Source organism: Meleagris gallopavo, chromosome 4 (genome assembly GCF_000146605.3).
Source record: "Meleagris gallopavo isolate NT-WF06-2002-E0010 breed Aviagen turkey brand Nicholas breeding stock chromosome 4, Turkey_5.1, whole genome shotgun sequence".
Taxonomy (NCBI): Eukaryota; Metazoa; Chordata; class Aves; order Galliformes; family Phasianidae; genus Meleagris; species Meleagris gallopavo.
The window spans coordinates 34,970,797-34,979,851 of NC_015014.2; the positions used below are offsets into that span (position 1 = coordinate 34,970,797).

General features: G+C 32.8%; 1 long non-coding RNA gene across 1 annotated transcript in view; it reads left to right on the plus strand.

Moving 5' to 3' along the window:
- The window catches only part of LOC116216619, a 16,183-nt gene that overhangs the window by 6,631 nt on the left and 497 nt on the right, over positions 1-9,055 (plus strand). The window lies entirely within an intron of this gene.

Sequence of the window (9,055 nt, forward strand, 5' to 3'; positions counted from 1 at the left end):
AAAACAACAAACGTTTAAATAGCAGAATAAACATCTTCTGTATTGTGGTTGTTGTAAATTATTGTAATGCTATAGAATCTCATTCTCTTTTTTTCATTTATTTACGTACTTTTTTTTTCTACTAGCAAGGTGTTTTTTCTTTTGATTAATTGTGTCAGAATGCTTGTGCAAGCTCAAGATTTTATGCTGTCACGTTTGTATTTCAGTATCCTTACTTACATATAATATATTGATAAATAATACATTCTGTGTGACCATTTATCTGAGGAAAGTATTCTCCTTAAATTTTCTGAAGTATGTCAGTGTGCCTCCTGATTCACAAAATTCAATCATTTGGGACATAATTTCAATTCATTAATGTTAATTAATAAGAAGATTCTTTACTAAATGAGGAAATTGTAACTACCTTACTATAAATAAATTGCAAATGTTTACATAACTGTTAAAATGTCTTGTTAGAGAAGTTATTATATGGTTGCTTATTTCATTCACCTTATTAAAAGTAACATTTGGTTTCTTGAGTAGTGAAGGCTATAGTGAGAAGCTCATAAAGATAGGAACTTTGAAGTAGGAGTTCAGTCCTTTCTAGCTTTACACTTTGCCTCATTATTTACATCTGTACACAATGAGTGCAAAACTACTATCCTGTCAGGAGGACAAGATTTTCATATCCTATTTTGCAAAGGCAGAAATCATAGTTGCAATAAAGATCAACATCTGAGAGGCAAATGAATCATCAGGAGAGTTCTGTTTATTCAGAGGTAGTACTGTCAGATTTGAGTACACACTAATCTCCCACCAATTGTGAAACATCGGTGGTTGTTTAAAAAATAAAAATAAGAAATTACAGAATTAAGGTAAGTACTACTTCATTTGCAGTAGGGATGAATTTGATGTGAATTTGTGTTTTCTGTTACTATTCAGTGGATTTTTGTTCAGTCTTTACGATCAGGTCAGGTGACTGGATCTGTTAAAATGTTGATGTAGTTAACATTGTCATTTTCTTACTACCTACCTAGTCAAATACCATTTTTTGCCTTGGTTCCTTTTCCCACTAAACTTTGAGCTGTGTACTGATCCTGAACTGAAAGTAAACAGTAATCTAATATAATTCCTTTGTAGTTCATGAAACCACATTAACCTCTCTTTTATTTTAGAACATAAACATTATTTGTTAAAGCAGTTAACTGTAGCTTTACCTATGCCAGCTAAAGCAAGCTCCTTTAGGATTGGGGAGGAAGCTCTAAAAGGCACTGAGATTGAAAAGATCCTGAATCATTTGTTTTTCTAGAGAGTTTCTAATATGTTCTCCAACTAAATCAATTATTATATCATAGACCTGCTCTTAAAATAGAAATACCTATGCAAATAAAGTAATTGTTGTTCAGAACTTTGAGATTACAATAGCAAGTACTGTAATGATACATGTGATAAATACTTCAGGAATAATACTGTCTCAGCTCTCTTACATTAGTTTAAGTTTTTAGCAAGTCTCAGTAAAGACGATAAAGTACTGATATATGTAAAGATAATGAGTTGGAGTAGAAATTAGCCTTTAATGCTGTTACTTTTAGACTCATTGTTACTAGCAAATTCATATAGTAATCAAAATGTTTGTTCATATTTGAGAAACAAACAAAAATTGCAATTATTTATATATACTACTAAGAATTAAATAATTTCTGTAAGTTAATTCCTCAATTCATTAGGAAGTGATCTGTTCTACTGAGTACTATCTAAAAACGTAGTCATCATTTCACTTTTCCTGGATTGATTTATTTTTATTCTGATAATGAGTCAAGCAGCTGTAGCGGTACGAGCAGCCATGCAAAATGTAATCAGTTTACTATTAGAGTGCCAGTTAAGAATATTATTGTAAAATAGTGGAAAATATTAGATATTTGTAGGTAATAGAGGAGTGGATAAATAATTAAACTCTAAAGTGACCACAGTAAACTTTTCTCTCAACTACCTTTTCAAAGACTAATTTACATGCAAAGATATTAAAAGGAAATCACTACAAAAACAGAAGTTCAAACTGACTGAAACAAGAAGCAGGAGAAATGGCAAATTCTCTGAACAAAAGGAGGAGAGAAAGGTGAGATGAGTTTGGCAGTGCTCTGAATTCATATTTCAGAAATATTCTTCATTCTTTAAAAACAGAAAGCAGGTTAGGATTTTATTTTTGTAGGCATAATTCTTGTTATACAATAATGTTTAAACAGATAATATTTTACATATATTAATATTGTTTTCATAAAAATGTCTATAGTTTTTAAGCGAATGGCCCTCCTTACTGAATTTTCTAACTGTACTCCAGCAAACAGTCCTGGGCTGAGAGTTCAAATTAGAAATTTTTGTCCCAGTTTGAGGTGAGATTCCTCTTACCTTCCATTTCTCTAATAAAGCATGTCTGTGAAAGTTATCAGATTTTCTCATACAACTGTTCTTCAAATGGAGGGCAGCTAAGGAATGGAGAAGACTGGAAAAAAGTAAATCTTATGTGCACAGTGAAGCTCCCCAGTATTTTTCAGATTTTTTTTCAATGTGAGTGAGGAAAGTGTTTAAAACACGGAACATACAGAAACTAAAATGCTTTTGTGTCATCCTGAAATAGTCAAAAAGACTTGGAATGTGAATACTTTCAAATGGCAGGGCCACTTGATTTCAGATTGTGGGTATTCTATATCCCATATGGATTTTCTTGTACTGGCACAGTCTAACTCAGGCTTACTTGCAGTATCATGATATAAAATGCCTATGACACAAATTTGTGTCTTCTTAGAAGTAAGGGTCAGGGTCATGGAAATTTTCTCGTCAGCTGAAAGGTTTAGCATTTTGTAACCAATATTGTCAGTGACTTCTGTTTTACAAATTGTCAATTTTTGTCAGTTGACAAAAATTCTGTTTGTCAGAAAATACGAATGTTTTTAATAGTTTCATCTTCAATGCTATTTAATGTTTTACATTGTTGAAGCACTGTAAGAAGAACTTGCACACTGCTTCTTTTTATCTGATCTCATATTTTTGAAAGCATATGCACAAATACCAAATTACTTTAGGCCATCTTCTGGCCCAAATGGACAAATAGATTTGAGAGGGGAATAAAAATAGAGCAACAAACACAGCAGCTCATACTGAGTGTAGTTGACGCTGACAAACTTGCAAAGCTGAGAATAGGAATATCTACTACTGTGTAAATCACCATGAAAGTGTGTTGCTGTTTATATTAAAGCAGAGCAGGAGGGTTGTTAAAATTGTCAAAGTCACACAGAAAAACTGAAAGTTACTTACAGTAGCCTAGCTAGAGCTCTACCAATTGCCTGTGTCTCATTATTTCAAAATTGGCTGTGCTAATTTGTGCATAGTCACCAAAGGCATAGTGCTTTTTAGAAAGGCTGATGTACACTGCTGTTTGGGTACTAATCTGAGTTCAAATGCCAGTGTTGCAGGGCCTTTTAAATCAGATTCTCTGCAAAGATAATTGTGTTATTTCTTTGTGGATGGTGAGATTTCTTTTTTCAAAAATGCCTAATAACTGATAATAAATTGTTAGTGCTTACAGTCTCCTGTGTTGTACTAAGAGCATTCTTAGAATGCCTTTGTGTGATTGATACTTTAACTTTTTAAGATGCAAGATATTTAGTACTATAAAAAAAAAAACAGCAAAAAAAGTTACCTCTTCTTCTTGTGTGTATAATCTGTCTTTTTCTTATAATTTGATATGAAGCAGTGGACAGAATGATAAAAGATGCAGAGTCCCATGAGATAAGGCTTCAGGAGCATGAGGAAATTGTTTAATATAAAAGAAGTGAAGATGATTCTTACGAAAACAATTAGAAATTTTGGAGATTCACCTGATTGAGAGACTTGGAGGGAAATTTTCTTCAAACTCTCAGTAGAAAGATTTTGGGGGGCCGACCAGAGAAAAAGAAGTCAGCTATGAATGTTCATCTGTGGTTTTTTCATGAACATGATTGATAAAGGGATAAATACTTGATCCATAAATGTGTTGATCGTGATAACGTACCTTTCCTGCACCTTTGGTAAACATCAAAAAAAAAAAAAGGCCCTTTTTCATGCTGGATTTGAAAGAAAATATTGATAAATAAATAGTGATAATGTTAGAAGTGACTAGTAACATAGGAATGATGTTTTAAAAGATGTCTTAAAAAAACAGCCCTGAAGTACTTGCAATGAAATGTTGAAGTACCCTATGTTCAACATCTCAAAAGTAGCATGGATGTACTACAAGCTTGTTTGCAAATAACGCTTCAGCAGTGATCCAGAACTCAGTCCCAGATAATAACACATGTTAATCCAAAAGTAGATATCAGAATTAATAGGTACCTATAGGAAAAAAAAAAAAAAAAGCAAACAATTTTTTTTCCGTACAAATTCTCAGTTACATTAAATATTTCATGCTCGCTTCACTGTTTGCATCTCTAGTTCAGGGCAAAGGAAAATATTTGTGGAATCAAATTTTTATTAAGAATTAAAGCATTTTCATTGACAGAAACACTTCTACTGATCTCAGTAGATTAAATTTTACAGTACATCTCCAATTTATGCAGAAAATCAGATTAGTTTCTCACCTTTGTCTTTTCTGAAAATGATTTGAAATACCTCAAGAACTGTTTAAATCATCCCAGATTATTTAAAATCTGGGGAAGCCGGTCTACTGGATGTGTCAGGTGGCATGGAATTTCACTTCTTGTTGATTTTATTTAATTGAATTATAAATTGTTAAATTATAATTAAATCAACACCAAGCTGTTAATAATTATAACTCCATTCTACAGTATAAATTCATTTCAAATAATTGAGGAATTGTAATGACCTTGTTACTCACTCACTAAAGCTATAATTTCAATTTTGCATTCATAGGGATTGGGCATTGTCCGCCAGAGAAGTCCTCATTATACCTTTATGACAAATAATTCCTGCCTGTTTTCACAGACCCCTAGATTCTTCTGGTCTTTCTGCTTGCACGACAAGTGGGTCATATTGAAGTGGAAAGATAACTTGTAGCAAATATGATAGCTCAAATGCTTCCTAGTAGGTGATATTTTATAGTATTTGTGATGTAGTTGCCTGAATGATCCATATGGACAGTTAATATCATCTAGAGATTTTATTCAGATATTAACATAATATTTTGTTGTCAGATTCAAACTGCGTTTCTAGATTAATTCAGACTGTTAACTCCCATGTCTCTCATCAAATAATAGCTTTTCCTTTTGGAGTAGTCCCATTTTATGTAACTACTTTAGTGTTCAGTAAACTAGAGAAGGGCAAATAGTAATTAGACTGTCTAGGAGTTAAAAGACTTGAGTTCATTCCTACTCTAACCTTAATGTTAAAAGAGAGTTTTAAAAAGTTTACTTCCTGTAAGTTCTGTCAAAGGATTCACTGTCCTCCAGTATGTTTTTACGTACTGTTCTTCTTTATAAATTTTCCTTTGTGTCATTCTTTAGATTGAAAGCAATTTGCTGTAATAGTCCTTTCTGTTGTAAGACAGTGAGAATTTATCATTACAAAATCATATATGTATTTTGTTTTGAAGGCAGTGGGAAATAGCATTAATATTATTTATGTTACAGTTGAGACTCCTTTGGAAAATTCATATGTCTTCTAGAAAGGATTGGAGAATTGAAAAGTAGAAGTCTGTTGCAGAGTATTTAACATCCTGCTAGTCAAAACATCCTGCTAGATCTGGATGACTGAGAATCACTTCAGTTTGATAGCAGAGACTCAAATGCTATTAAATCCCAACCTAGGTGAAAGCCTTGTAATCTGACCTACCTATTAGCTTTCATTCAAATAGAACCTTTTCTTAGCTGTTATCTTTCTTTATTCAAATACCATTTTAAAATACAGAAGTCTGCATTCTTTATTATGGGTAAATGCCCTTTACCAAGATAATTCAAATTGTCTGCTTAGGTAAATCTAGAAATGACTGTTCTTTGTGATCTAGAATAATGTACTTTGCACAAGAACCTGAAATCGCACTGGAAGGAAGGTATAAGGGCCACTTCATCTTAATTGATTAGCAGCTCTCATGTGGTTCATAGGACAGTGCTGTAATTTGAGTATGAATGGGATGAACTTGTCTTTATGATCACAATTAAGAAACTCGTGAATCAGTTGCACATTAAATGTATGGGATGTTTAATGAGTTTTTGTCGTCAGACTGAATGTCTTGCATTTTTTTGCTCTATGAAGACTTTATGTGATGCAACTTTAAAATGTGTCTTGTCTGTACCACTTCAGTACAACCTGCAGTTTTTTTCCACCAAGTAACTCAGTGCGTTTTAATGCTTTGACAATTTTTTTACATTATCAAAGTTTGTCCAATGCAGTGTCAATGGTTTACAGGCTGGTTTGGCCATCATAAAACTATAACATGCAATAATAATGGAATGTTGTGATGCTGGTGTTCATTCTGAATAATTTTAAACATCAACAATAATTAAAATTACTATTAAAATCTTAAATTCCTAACTTCTCAAATTGATGCTTCTAAGGATACGAATATTCTAGGTTCAGAGAAATTTGGTATTATTTTTCTCATGTAGTTTTGTGTAAAAAAAAATAAAATAAATAATAATAATAAAAATCACACTCTGTGTGTGTGCGCGCAAGACAACTTATACAGTGGGAAATCTCTCATGAGTGATATTTATTTATAGATCGACGTTTTCAAGCAGTATTAGTGAGAGCAGTAGCAGTTCATAATCTTAAAGGATAAGCATCACATTTCTTTAAGAATGTGTTTTCACCTAGCTTATATCAAAGTGATTAGCTTTTTTCAATGTTTCAGTCTGATTTTGGCTTAACACTGAATTGTTTTAACAGTGACATAACTTAAAATATTCAGCAACTGCAGGAAGAGTTCACCAGAGAAAGCTAGAACAAGTTTTCAGGAGATTTGTTCGTAGTGTTCACTGCATTATGAGTTATGTGATTAAATCCCTTAGTATTATTGGGAGATATTGAATTCTGAGGAGTTGGGGATTAGACTTCTGAGCTGGTTCTGTTATTCTAGGTACAGACTAGAATGACTTGTGGAAATACTCTGCGTATGTCATAAGACATCTGAAAAAAGCAAGTCCTAGAAGATTTTAAGAATGTTGAATGTAATTCTGAAATTGTGTTGGTGTGTGGAGTGTTTTTTGAGACTAATTATATTATGTATTGGAGATTGGAAGAAATTTGGAAAGGATGTAAGGACTTTGTAGAGAGAATTATTGCCTATCAGTAAAATCATCATATCATATGATATGTTTTGAAAGATAGGCTGGAATTCCTTTCATACAGTCAAGATGTTGATGGCTGGCAAACTGGTGTTTAAGTAATAGGCTGTCCTTTCAACAATATTGTACCAGAAGATGGAGCTGAAGAGCCTGTAATCAACATCTGTGCTGCGCAACAAAACTTAAGTTTACTAGTGTTCATCTGAGTTTTGTAGTCCCCAATGATGAGATTAAAAAAGGAAAACTGTGATTGTAGCAATTTCAGCATTTTATAGTCCTGTAACCTTAAAAACAGTTAAACAAGGTGAAACCAAGATGAAAACAAATTCAAACTAAGCAGTTAATGAGCGTGTTTCAATGGGAAATATTCATACAATAATATTTAGATTTTTTTGTGTGTGTTAGAAATATGCAAAGAATAATTTAAAAACTTGGTCAAAGAACTCCCATAGGTTAAACTGAATGGAGTTAAATGCTTTTATTATTGTTCATACTAAAATATTTGCAGAACTGTGACATTATTTAGGTTGCAGACTCACATCCCTTATTTTTCACAAAATTTTTAAACAGAATGACTCCATATAGCGAGAATATGCTATGGAATTTTAAAGAAAGAGGGATAACTCCAATTGGTATGAAAAGATTATGAACATTTCTATGGCTGATGGATGGCTCTTGTAGTTAGTATTTTCTGGCATTCTATTTTATAGCTTTGTTACAGAGCTGTGCTCATGAAATGTGCACATTCTGTTTTTAGAGTTTCTAAACAAAATAAAAATATGTAAATCTTATTAACAGAGATGACAGCATTTTAAAACTGAATCGTAGTCATCTACAAACATAGGAACTTCCCCTCTCTCTCCCACTAATGCAGCAGTAATTAAGGATTAACTAACCTTAACACAGAAACGTTAAAATATCATCATTTCCCTTTTTCACTGTAGCAACACTCCAATAAATAGATGTGTAAAGAACAATATTTGGCACATTAGGCTGACTAGAACTGATTGAAGGCTTCCAAAAGTTTCTCTGCTTTTCTATTTTCAGTACAAAAAATGTTTAAAAAGCACTTAGAATATTGAAAGTACTATTTTGATATTTAATTTAAAAAGCAGTATATTCTGTCACTCTATTTATTCAGTGGAAATAAGCTCAGGAAAGAAAGAACTTTACCTTGTCTGTGAACTTGTACATTTTACGTTAGGTCATTTTGCTGTCAGCTGTGATGGAAATCTTGCTGCATCATTCTTCTCCATCCAGCCTGCTGTGTGCTCCACCCACAATGCCAGTCTACCAAAATTATTAGGCCAGAGCTTTAATGGGCAATTATCTAATGAGTTCCTCTAATGAGTAACACTTTGACTTACATTCCTTCTGCCTGTAAAGTTTAACTGTGCAGGATTACAGTTCAAATACTCTTTTGTTCAACAAAAGCTAAGATCATAAATATTCCTATGCTTTCCAAGCTTTTATTTTCTTTGTTAGTAGATTAGAAATGCAAATGGAGAAAGGTTCACCTGTCTCAGTCTCTATAACCAGTAAGAAATATATAGTAAATGATCACTTACTTATTTGCCCAGAAAGATTGTGCATGCCCCCTGCCCAAAGTTCAAGGCCAGGCTGGATGGGGCTTTGAGCAACCTGGTCCAGTGGGATGTGTCCATGTCTTTAGCAGGGGAGTTGGAATTAGGTGATTTTAAAGGAAAAAAACAAATACTGTTTTTGAGGTTACTGCTGGAATAGATAGCTGTTTAAGCTTTTTGCCGTGTTTAACCATTCTTTCCTTGTTTTTTTTTTTT